The following is a 14,266-nucleotide window of genomic DNA, read 5'->3' on the forward strand; positions in this document are numbered from 1 at the left end:
TAAGCCAAATCTGCCGTAGGGTGTGGTGTGCCCACTGACAGACATTAAACGAATTTTGCCTCGGCAGATAAACGCTTTGTTTGACCCGCAACCTGTCGAAAGTCACGCGATGTAAGATGCGGCGCAATTAGGTTGCATTTTATTGCATCCCAATCCCAGCATTTCAAAGTAACACTAAAAAAAATAGCATCCACGCGGATTTCGATTACGTTTGAACACCATTTTTTTAAATTTGCGATACACTATTTAAATTTGAAACGATTTCTCGACATTCTATTTTCAAATATAATTTCTAAGACAAATGAATCATAATGGTATTTTTAAGGTTATGTTGCTTTATTATTGTTTCGTATTAGTTTAACATAACGAGCAGTCTCTGAGACTCCTCTGGATTTATTCACGTCACGTTTATTGGTACTCATATTACTCGTAAGTCACGAAAAGATTATGTTTACCTTTTTTTAATTGCTATAAAATGCTCTAAGGATTGTTGTCGCGATTCGCGTATTTCATAGCTGAGTATCGAACAATACTGACATAAGCCGAACAGAATCGCTGCACTTTTATATTATAAGGTAGGCGGCTGACACATTGCCAGTGCATCGCAGGGTCACACAGAGAACATAGTGATCTTAATAACGTATTAGCAACGATCGCCTATAAAAAATCAGCTGCAAATTAATTCAATGTTTCTTTCCCTTGGCAATGATAAACTTTTTGCTTATAAACACACTCTTGTGTACATATTATTGCTATGTGTTTATATCAAAGTTGTTGAAGAAAATCTTGATAGAGATGAAACCTAAACATATGAAAATAAAGACAACATATATCCACTAAATACCTTATAAGATTTCTCTTGGATTATCTGTAACGCACGAGAGAAAACATATGAACATATAAAAGAAATAGAGCAAAACAGGAGAAATACGTATTAAATATAAGTGTATAATATGTAATTACAAATAATAAATTATAAATTTAATCGAGTCGTGAAAGAAAACAATTAATACTCTCATAACAGTCTGACAGATGGTTAAAATGCGGTGACATATGTCGAGTGTTGAGAGTAGTGAGAGATTTGTGTAGTATCGAAGAGATTATCCTAGTATTATCCAAGAGACACCCACAATGTCCTTCTTCTTCTTCGACCATGTCCGATCCTAATAGGATCATATGGGCCTCCACAGGGTAGAGGTTTGTAATAACAGATTTTGTTTTTACGAGAAATGGATGTCAGCTACTTGCTCAACCTATTAGGTCCATACCCTGACTCACACACATATTGAAAAACAATATGTGTACTTGCCAGACCCAGGATTCAAACCTGGGACCCACGGCATGATAGTCCAACGCTTATGCCGCGCGGCCACCGTGGGCATGTCACGCACAATGTCCACGCGACTTAATCGTCGGACTATAGCGTCGTGAGTCCCAGGTTTGAATCATGGGTCTGGCAAGTACACATATTGTTGTTCAATGTGTGTATAAGTCAGAGTATGGACCTAATAGGTTGAGCAAGTGGTTGACATCTATTTGTCGTAAAAACAAAATCTTTTAATACAAACCTCCACTCTGTGGAAGCCCATAAGATATTATTAGGTTACTAGGATCGGACATGGTCGGAGAAAATAATAATAATAATATAGATAGAGTGCTGTAACCTATTGTAACCTTGGGTAACATACTCGATCGATTAAAAATCGAAACATCATGAATGAGAAAGAATTATCAGATACGTGTAGCAACTTGACATATGAATGAATTCAGCGATGACGAGCTCGGCAAAGTCAGGAGGCTCTACAAGGACTCCGACATGCTGATACAACAGGTTACAGACAGATAAATAAATAAGCCTGAAACAGTAGGACAAAAACGGTAAAACTGAATATACGCGTAAACGTATGAGACAGGAAGAAGACGTATGAGAATGTTGTCTGGTGGTACGGTCACCTGGTAATATTGGCTTGTTATCATAATATAAAACTCTGAAAATAGAATAAGAAACTCATTATTTGTTGCATAGAAAAATGGCACAAACTGGAACTTGCTTCAGCGATTTTTATTTATTTATTTAAGAAAACAAAACGGGATAAGTCGGTTATCCTGGATACAGCGGCAAACACATTTTGAAAATAGCCGATATACTGTACTATTTGTTAGGAAAACCTAACCTAACCTAACTTGACCTAACCTAAACTAACCCAAACTAATAAATAAACCAGTATATCGGCTATTTTCAAAATGTGTTTGCCGCTGTATCCAGGATAAACGAATAGAACCAACAAAACATTCACGTTCACAACAATATGAGATTTAAATTATAAACAAATATTACTATTACAAGAGAAAATAAGAAAATAACAATAATAATAACTTAAACAATTCTATACAATAAAATAAAGTCTCAAAAACAAAATGCAAAGTACCTACATCATTGAAAATGTCTATGTCTTTAGGGAGCGCATTTACTAGTCGTATACCCCTCGCTAATGGTGCCTGATAGGCTTGACTCAATGAAACAATTCTCACCCAGAATAAGACAAAGCTAAATGTAATTGACAGGCGGCGCATATAAATTTTTTTTTTTTAGACGCCAAGAAGAGAAACCATCCCTCGTGATAGCAGGCAAAAATGTTTCAAGAGCAGAAGTGACCTACGAGATTCAAGAGAGTGAATAGTGAATCGTTGTATATAGTATGACGAATTAGTTTCCCATAATCTAATCAACCCCTTGAAAAAACAAAAATTTTGTGGTAAAATTTGAGGCTTTTGTATATATTTTAATGTTATAAATTTAATATTATATTGTAGGTATAATGCTTATATATATTATTGTACAATATAATTAAATATAGCTTATTTTAAATACACTATACAACCTGTATAATAAAATGGCAATGAAAATATGAGTAATTTATATATTTTTGAGGATGAAATATAATACATTCATCGAACAGGATTGTTAACTGTCACAGTAATCGATCAATAAAAAATGTAGTATTTCAAAATAGCTCACATATATATTACGTCAATGATTTAAGAACACTTTTGTCTATCCTATTGGCAGTGGAAAACTATCAATTATTGATGCCAATCTGATTTTGAACAAAAATTCTAGGGAAAACTGTAATCGGATTTTAATAACTTGGCAACTCTGTGAAATGAAGAAATGCAAAAATTGGCAACTGGAAACAGCTGTAAAAATATTGAATGAAAGGAAAACATCCGATCTATTGGTCGAAAATTTGAATTTGAATCCGAGGGAAAATATTTGATTTACATAAGTGGAAAATCGAAAGGAATGTTAATTTGAATCTTGATGGAAAAATCCTGTTTGAACACAAACTATATGGCGAAACAAAATTGTCACATAATTAACTGAATCCCGAATGAAAATTTTAAATTTACATTTTTTTTAAAGATAAAAAATATAACGGTAACAATTATTGTCAAATTTACCCTATGTACATAATTCGTGCGCAGTAGAAGAAATCACAATCCGAGCTATTTAAAGGTTAAGTTTTTCGACTATAACAGTGGTGGTGAATCTATAGGACGCGAGATAATTTTGCATGGTACGCGTTTGAAGAGAAAAAAATAGATAAGTATAATAATAGTAAATGACAGACCGCATTATATAAATAATAGCAGGCAAATACTTTTCAAAAACAAGCATTACGTTTAATTAAAATATATTATAATTGTATACAACGGTTTTTAGACTTTATAATGTAATATTATCGCACTAATCTCATCAGGCGGCGGGGAATGCCGCGCCGCGAACCTCTATTTTTTATCGATTTACAATGCTTGGGACCATTGTAGAGATATAATGCCTCATCTGATTGTGTCAATTTGTGCGTAAAGAACTAAAATAATTAATACAATAACATTTTTTTTATTTATACCCACAAAAATGACTGCACCAAATAAGAAACAAAAACTTGGTGAATCTAGTAGACTTAAGTAATTCCGACAGTTGAAAAAGTGATAAAGCTACAAATGTGAGATATATTCTGTGATTAGTATATAGAAAATCGTCATTTTTTTAATAGTATTTTTAAAAACTATTTTTTCCGTATAAAAGCTCGCCACGTCAGATAGTTGAATTTTGGGAAATTTTGGCATGTGTACGAAAAAAGGTTCGCCAACCCTGCACTATAACACCATAAGAGCATAAGTAATATAACCACTCAAACATATTTACTTTTACACAAAAAATAAACCACCTAATAATCAAATTATATGTCATCACTGACATTTTGAAAAATAATTATTTCTGGTTACAGAATAAGATTCTAGGAAAGATATACATTGATATTTTTACTATGTACGTTGGTTAAATTATCAAAATTGGTCAGTTCCTTGAGTCAAGTTCCTAAACCTGCACAAATTATAATATCATATTCAGTCCTTCACAATATTATCAAGATGACACTGGTGACATTTGCGTCATTCAAAAACTGTAAATTATCCAACAAAGCATTGCGCAATTATAAATATAAAACTAAGTTGCATATAAATCAGAGATATACTCGTACTACATATTATTATAATTTACACTGCATTACAGATCTTTTGCAGATGAATAGATTCTTTGTTGAGTTTTTTTTTATCAACTCCGTGTGAACTTGAAAAGAATGATCCATCGCTTCGAGAAGTGATAATAAACTGCGTTTAATTCAAATATTGCCGCCATCAATCTACATTCTTGAAGCGAGGACTGGAATACATAATCTGACACCAGTAACCACCACATTTTATTACTTACCAGGTAAGCAGGAATTTAGAAAATGTGTTGAATAATGATGGTTGACCAGCAGTGGCGCAACTCTTAAGGTGGTCAGTTAAATTTATAGTGTATTGATATATTTTTTTTAATATACGTAATTCATTAATGCATACACCTTAGCTATAAATATTTATAATGGAAAAATTAGAAACAATCTCTAGTATATAATATATACATAATATTATATATAACTATTAGATATAAGTTTCGAGCTTGCGCTGCCCGGGATTCGCACCCATGTACTAAGTCATACGTGTCCTATCTAATGACGATGAAGTTAACTAGCGGTTTTTACATTACTCACTGCAGCGTTTTTTAAATTGTGTTAGTATACGTTTTATAACTTTGCACTTTTTTTGCAGTTTTTACTACATTGATACGCCTCTTTGCCTGATTACGTCGCATAAAATTAGATCAAATGATGTTCACTTGTATTAATATCTGTAGTAACAAGAAAATAAATAGATAATACATATTATGTAAAAAAATATTTTTAAAATAATTATATTACATCATCTTGCCGCCGGAGTGCAAAGTTATAAAGCAGCAACTCTACTTGGCAATGGGCTTTTGTATTTTAAATTTAACCGGTTTCAGGATCACTCCAAATTGCACTTGCCAGTATTTTTTATTAAACTATTTTTTTTATTCAATGAATAATTCACAAGATTTAAGAATGTAACATTCTTTTATTGGACATACATAATTTGAAGACATTTCTGAGAAATTTATAATTATTAAGGCGCAGTGTAGCAATGGGTGTTTGATTCGTTGAATAAAAAAAAATAGTTTTTGTTTCTATTTTAAATGTCGCTTTTTGGATACAAATATACACTCAAAAAATCGTTTACAAAATACTGCTTCAATATTATCACTCGTTGACTTATTAATATTGTTATAGTAATAAACTGTTTACTGTGATGTTTGGAGCGGTTCCATGACAAAACAGAACACCGATAAAAAATATAACTATAACCTTTCAGGAAAAATATAAATTTAATATTGAAATTATCCTATCTCTATTATGTTGATAGATTTTTAATAGCACAGATTTTCAATACGCCATAATAAATCAAAATATATACAGTGTTGCCGTACAGTATATATTATAGTGTTGCCGGCAAGCTTAGGATATCTCATCTTAATCAATATAATATATTTAAAATGATTGGGTGACTAGGTACAACGAACTAATGACCTAACCTAACCTAAACCTAACCAAATAGATTCTTCAAAAATTAATGTTTCATTTTTCCCCTGGCTGTTCTGTTTTGTCACTGTTCTTCTTTGTCATGTTCTGTTTTGTCATTTTCTGTTTTGTCATGTTCTCTTTTGTCACTGTTCTGTTTTGTCATGTTCTGTTTTTTCATGTTCTGTTTTGTCCGGTTACCGTTTGGAGCACCTCAAAAATATAACTATTGGGAAAAATATTAAATATAATATCGCGTGGGACTCGATCCAGCATCTATCAAATTTCAATTAATGCACTTTACCAATTGAGCAATCTGCACAATACTAATTACGTAAATACTACTAATAACTATGCACCTGACGATAACAATTTCTAATCACGCTGATTAGAAATGATTAGATTGGCCTATCGAATCAATCCTCATCAGATTAGCATAATTTTTACGCGTTTTCTTTTATCCTAATACATAATATTCTTTATAGAAGATCCTTTTCTACCCCTGCAGAACTAACTATAATAGTAAACGTGTCTTTTTTATCATACAGGGGATGAATTAATGATAAAGAACCGATTTAGGCACCGGTTGAAACTCACCACTGAATATGCCTTATACGTTTTATGAATAATTATACAATGTTTATTATTATCAAATTAACTTTAGTGAGTCTATGCTATGAGGTTTTTTATAAGCTTATTTTAGAACGCGTCTAGAAGAAATTTTTTCGATGTGTTTATTATAAGACATATAACAATTATTTTTCTTTCGATAATTCGTCAAAATGATTATATTCCGACTGCCTTTCTACAAGGCATGCTTACTTTTCACTCTCTTGAATCTCGTAGGTCTCTTCTGCTCTTTTTTTACTACATTTTTGCCTGTTATCGCGTGGAATGGTTTCCAATCCTGGTGTCCTAATGAATTTGAATTTACATGCGCCTGTCAATTACCTACGTAGTCGCAGCCATGATTTATTCTGGATCGGAACCGTTTCCTCGTGTCAAGCCTATCAGGCACCATTAGCGAGGGGTGCAAGACTAGTAAATGCGCTCCCCAAAGACGTAGGCATTTTATTATTATATTAATATTATTATATTATAATATATTCTCTTCTACTCTTTTGTGTGGGTAATATTTGTTATAATGTAAATCTCATGTTATGTACGTCTTGAATTTAGATTTATTATCTCCACAATGTTTTTTTTCTTAAATAAATAAATAATTAAACTTGTTGAAATTATGTTATTATTTTTATTATTGTAGTATTGGTACGCCATTGCATATGGCGCCTCTGAATGCAAAACACAGCACAGTGTGTTGTTTCCATTATTTTGCAGAGAGCTTCTCATCAAATTCCGCCGATTTCACGTTCACACTGCTCCCAAATGTTTTCTTGTAACCGTGCCATTATCGGCGTACTCGACATGTACATCGTAGGCACGAAATACATAATGTTTACATTGATCATACGACCAGTAACACTTTCGACTCAACAGCCGGATGTATTCGCTTTAAAAAGTGCGCCTAAGGGCTTTACACTCGCTCACTACGATACCTGACGAGTGATCCAAGTAAACAAATCTAATTTACGAGTTATTCTGGTGAAAAATTAACATTTTTAAATGTGAAAATAACATTATTCTACCATTATTCTTTAAATCAGATCAGATACAACGGCTGCCTTGTCAGAAGATTTTGAATACTTAATGACGGTATATCGCATACGGAAAACGCGTGTCAGAGGGCCTCAAAATCTTTCAACGCCTTGCATCCACACATTCCTAAAACTGCTGGCACACAGAGTGAGTTCCCTGTGCTGGTGCTCTAATTGTCATTATCGTTACCCATTTGCAAAACTTCTCTAAAAAACAGGCTTAATTTTGAATCTGATTTTCAAGAACATTTTTCTTCAAAAGGTTGCGTGTTGCGTGCGTCGGGGTCACCATTTTTGCGATGATGAAGTGGAGGAGATATAAGGTCGTCTTGCTTGTATGCTTCGAGGATAGTGTTTATTGGCCGTTACAAGAATAAATAAATACAATAATAAAGATGATAAAGATGACAGCGTGAGATTATAATCGCGGGTACGGATGTACTGGTGAGATCGATGTGATCTAGAGATTGATTATAGTAATGAACTGAGAGACTTGATTTGAGTGTAATACCGGTTGACTAGACAATAGTAGTGCATCTCGTGATGGACTCGTCGAGTGAGTAAGGATTCATGCATTGTCCTTCCAATGTATACAAATGTAGTAGATATATTACAAGAGATATTGTCGCAATTAACAAATCATAATATACCATATTGATCTAGTTATTGTTGAGGGAATGCTGATTATTATTGTTGACAACGAAACATAAGTGTGTCACTCAAATAATGCTTAGTGGTATGATTGATACACATATACTAAGTTAAGGCAGGTGTTGTCTAAATACTCAAAACTATTGCAAGTACAGGTATTTAGATATCTTATAATAGGTATCATCAATAAAATGTACTATTGTACGACAACATCTTTTTGGTTACGTGTTAAAACTGAGAACTAATATGCTCCGCCCATTTTTAACCACATTTCCATTATAAACTAACAAGCTCCTCCCATTTAGTAGACAACAGCGCCTAGAAGCGTAGCCTAGAAGATGTTGTCGTACAATATAATCACTAATTTTGGCAGTCTTAACTGGTAAAATCTTGATGAACATCCGTTATGTTAAAGAAACGGAATAAATAATATATAAAAAAACGTATTGTACTTAATTGCATGCATATTTAATGTTGTATTGTTTTGATTAATAGACAATTTTGCTGTAAGCAGATGAAATCATTCCTTTGCGTTAATAAATTATGGTAACTAAGTATCTACATACTTTTAACGGTATTTACGGCTTAATTGGGTAACTATTAAAAAAACTGTGGTCTTTATCTTCGACATTTACACCAAAAAGATATAATAAATAAATTAACTGCCATACACAAACTGTACTTGCGGGTTTATATCACTTAGTATAAAATTTGCAAAGGCAGATTGTTATTTATATGAGAATGACTGGGTCATCGATCAATCGTATTCTGAACGTCGGAAAAAGATGGTTGCAGACCTCACCGTGGTAACGAATAAATAAGAACGTGGGTCATGCTGCCATAGCTAAGGTGGAAATGCAAAAGAGATGGTTCTGAAAGGTCAATAAATACCATCCGGAATTACGAGATACTGGCATGATATGGGAAGCCGTGAAAACCCTGTCAAGCAAAACAGGAGACGCCGCGTGGTGTCCATAATAATATTATGCTTAATTTAAAGACCGGAATTGGAAAAAGAACTATATTTCGTGTTTCACTTTTGTTATTTTGGTAGATTTGTAGCAATCATACCACTCAGCATTAAATGAGTGACATACTTTAATATTATGTGTGTTTTGTTGTCAAAACAAAACAATATAGGTACCGATAATATTTTTTGTCAGCATTTACTCAATCATAACTAGATCAGTAGAGTCTGTTTTGATTTGTTAATTGCGACTACATCTCTTGTAACATAAGTAATAAATTTGTATAAATTGGAAGGACAATGCAGGAATCCTCACTCAACTCATAGAGTCCATCACACGACATACTACTATCGTCACAAGTCCTTCACTCGAAATAGTTAACCGTCATTCCACTCGAATCAAGTCTCTCAGTTCATTAATACAATCAATCTCTTGATCACATCGATCTCACCAGTACATCATTATCGACGATTAATATCTCATGTTATCATCCTTATTATTGTATTCAGTGTATTCTTGTAACGATCAATTAACTAACCCTCCTCAAAACGTCCACGCAACAACGACCTACTATCTCCTCTACCCCATCTACCGCCATGGATTTATTAATATTACTAGTCGTGTTAATGTGTACAATCATCTTAATTATTATTACATATGTTATAAAATAGTCCAACTTGAAATATAACATGTATTTGAATATTTAAGTGTATTATTTATTCACACCATTTAAATATATTATTATGATCATACAAATTTTATATTAAAAGATAGCGATGTATCTAACTACTTTTAAAATTATGTTCTTATCAGATCTCAGGTGTTAGATGAGATCTCTCCTTCATTATTCCATGACGCAAATATATTATAAACATAATAATGTTGGTAAATAATAAATTTGTAATTATAATATGTATAAAATTAAAATATAAATAACCACAACACATTGGATGACATAACTCGAAGATATCTAGCATTGCATTTATCATATTGTGAGGTTAACTTTGTGAATAATCTAAATTGAAGATGATTCTCTTCCGTTCTTACGTTTGAGACCAAACGTTGTCGATTCATTTCCGGAAACAGCTGTAAATTCTTCAAACGTTTGTTTTGAACCACAATAATGGTGTTACAATTGCTGGAATATTCTTGACATAATTGGAACTTATGACAAAATAAAACACAAATACGTAGGTACATAATCCACTTGGAATCCATTCTGGATAATGAATTATGTGAATCAATATGTATATTACATTATGTTTTCTTTTAAGTATAGTGATATCTTCTCATCAATAATTTACATATTTATTTAGAAACTATATATATCGCTAAGGTAGTTCATGAAGCATTTGTTTATTGTATTATTACAATAGTATTTTGTTCTCATTGACATCCCTTAAATCGTGTCCGGAAACTTGTACGTATGCAGTTATCCGTATGTACTTCACCGTGAAATTTTATACCATAAATATATGACCGTATATTAAAGACCGTCCAACCTCTTTGGGTCGTATAGTACTGACATAAAATTCATGTCTAAATAAAACACAGTTTACACTTTACAGGAAGCCAATAGCAAACTATTTTTGAAAATATCCGATATACTAGATTATTTGTTAGGTTAGATTAGGGTTTCATTCCTGAATTCATGAATTTTGTCAAAATGAAAATTGAATTAATGTTCATGTTGAATCTAATAAAATTTGAGACAATGTTATAATATATTATGGTTATCTCTTTCCGATAAAAAGCTCATGACGAACTGTGCCACAGTGAAATGTTTTACGTACAATTTACATGTAAACCCCTTAAATAGGAAGAAATAATGATAAAGGTAAATTGCTATAATAAAAATAGGGACAAGGTAGTCACAATACAAATTTGGTTAAATCCTTAAGACATCTATCTATAAATTAAATTAATACTGTTATCACCTTGATTAAAATTACAATTATTACGGTATTTGTTGATAAAAATTTAAACACTTTCAGATTGTAGATATTGGAAAAAAAATTGCAATGATATCATTTGCGTTGATAGCTTTGTGGTCATTATGGATTTTCTAATCTACATATTTGTGTCTGAGACGTTTTCATGAATTTATGTATTTTAAATACATAATACTAAATTATTATTAAATCTTGTATATTCAGACTTGAATATAATAATATAAATAAGTAACTCTCATTATCAAATTAATGATATATTTTTGTTCATCAAAAGTTGACCGAAACCTTGTAGCGATTATAATATATATATTGTTCTTTAGGGAAATACATTATTACAACCGACGATAAGAATTATACATTTAAACAAAAATCGTATTGCACTAAGCAGATTACATCGATTTTAATTAAGACAGGTACACAAACACTTTACTTTCGTTTCTTCCTCAGTTCGCGACCTTGACAATGTTTCTCGTAACTGATTGACAATAAGTAACAATGTAAACACATCACGCGTGTGCATGGGAACGAACATTCTTGAATATAATTTTATTTGCCGAATTTCTGAATTAATTTGGATCGAGCAGGTTTCTCGCAATAACTGATCCACTTCTTAGAACATATTTCTGTATTGAAATTGATTCGGTAATTTTCGTAGTATTTACTCACTAATAATAGTGTTCCCCGATCTTATATTTTGATATCTAGATAATTCAAAATATACAAACACTATTGAATAATATATTATGATATATCATAACAAGATTATATAGAATTTTCTGGTAACTGAATCTATTGATCAAAAGTTTCGTATTATCGTGTCAGTTTGGCATATATTATTTATTATCTGAAAATTTCTTTTTTTTTTTTAATTAACTATTTCTTTTATTCAACGAATAATTCAGAAGATTTAATAATGTACCATTCTGATTTTCGTTAGTAATTAATTGAAGTAGTAGGTACATACTTTGATTTAATAAACAAAAACCGATCGCCAATAGTAGCTTGATTTGGAAGAACGCTGATGAGCAGGTATTAAAAAGGCCAATAGTTAACGTTAACGTCAGTAGTATGTCACCTCGTAGCATAGTGGATAATGCGTGGATTGGGGCGTAAACCCAAGAGATGCAGGTTTGATTCCTGCCGGGTGTCTTACTTTTTTCAAAAAGATTTTTTCTATTGGTTATAATATATTTTCTCAGAAGTGTTTTTCAAAATTATGTATGTTTTATAAATTTCATTTAATAATCTTCCATCTTATTTTTTATCTTGTACTATTTTATTCATAGTTTTTAGCAATACATTTGAAAACAGTGAAAACAAATCTTCAATCTCGGGCTTCCATACAAATTGTAAGCATTGTGTTCACAGATTTTTATGGTTTTTTTTGCTTTGCTTCTTACTCTGGATTAAATATACATTGAAAATCAACGTGTGTTATTGCCAAATACGGCATTCTAACCCGTGTCTATGGCTTTAGAGATGCACGCTTGAAGGGGCCAAAAAAATCACATTAGTTATATTATATAATTTTATTTATTACTTATATAAAATTATTTTATATTTTAAATAATAATCAATACTTATTTATTTATATGTGATTATTAATTATTTTGGATAAAGCTGCAGTCATGGATGTTAGGCTTACGCACCAGAGCCTATCATTTTGCATACATTGCGATAGACATGCTGAGGTCACGTGACATAAATTACATACAAAAAACATCAGCATTCCCGTCGAATAATCCTATAATTACTTTAGAGATAAGTAGGTAGCACGCTTCGGCACATTTTTTATACCTTTAACAGGTGATGCTATAATCTGTATTTACCTATAATACATTTATACATACACGCCATATGTCGTTGGACAATTAAATTATTTTTATAGGACATAAGTGATGTATGTATTTAAATACGTCAATAGTCAATTAAAAAATATTTTTCTCAAGAATGTAGGCTTTAAATAATCGCCTAGTATGGAGTCTTCGCCAATGTCACACAGCCTACAAATTAGGCTGTATCCAAGGTATGTGATATAAGATACGCTACTTTCTTATCATTTTATTTTGTTATATTATTGTGGAGAAAAGTGGTAGAGTAGGTAAAGACTTCAATTACGTATAATGCGAATTCTAAAGACACACACCAATAACTATGCATCCTAGATAGGTAGTCAGTATATACATCAATGGCGAAGAGTGGGGGTAGGCTGTTACGATCCGCCATAAATAGTGGAAATAAAACTTTGCCAGTCATACGTATTTGTATGTTTGCAAACAATATTCGATAATAGTAAAAACATTCTCGTCTATCTATAAATTGTCTAAAATTATGCAATTAAATTAAAATGAACAAACAACGTGTGTAATATGTATGCTTAATCCAACGAAAACATTACAATGTTTTAGTCACTTTTAGTACAAAGATATTGTATGTCCAGTTTATTATGTTTTGAGAAAATCTATGTTTACAATTTTAGATGCATGAGAAATAGACATATTGTGTATTTGAATGTAACGATATCTTCTCAAATATCCTATTTGGACGTATAATATTTTTACAGCACATATGATCCAACATCTTGTGTATGTTGAGTAACTCAATTTTGACAGAAACTGGACATACAAGATCTTTGCACTAAACTGACTAAACTATCGTCAAATTAATAAATATGAATGAAAAAGTGTGTACAATTTTGTTGTATCGCCCAAAATACATCTATGACTAACAAAGTTTAATGCGTACTGCTTATTTTCTTCTTTCTTTCGACCACGTCCGATCCTAATAAGACCATATGGATTAATAGATTTTGTTTTTACGGGAAATTGATGTCAGCCACTTGCTCAACCTATTAGGTCCATACTATGACTCATACACAAATTGAAAAACAATATGTGTACTTCCCAGACCCAGGATTCAAACTTGGGACCCACAACGCTATAGGCTAACGCCATAGGCCAACGCTTTAGCCACGCGGCCATCGCGGGTGGCTGTTTATGGCGGATCTTAACAGCCTACCTCCACCCTTCGCTCCTAATATACATATAATATCTAAT

This window comes from Rhyacophila brunnea, unplaced genomic scaffold (genome assembly GCF_057557595.1).
Source record: "Rhyacophila brunnea isolate RB1 unplaced genomic scaffold, BYU_Rbru_1.0 scaffold_5, whole genome shotgun sequence".
Classification (NCBI taxonomy): Eukaryota; Metazoa; Arthropoda; class Insecta; order Trichoptera; family Rhyacophilidae; genus Rhyacophila; species Rhyacophila brunnea.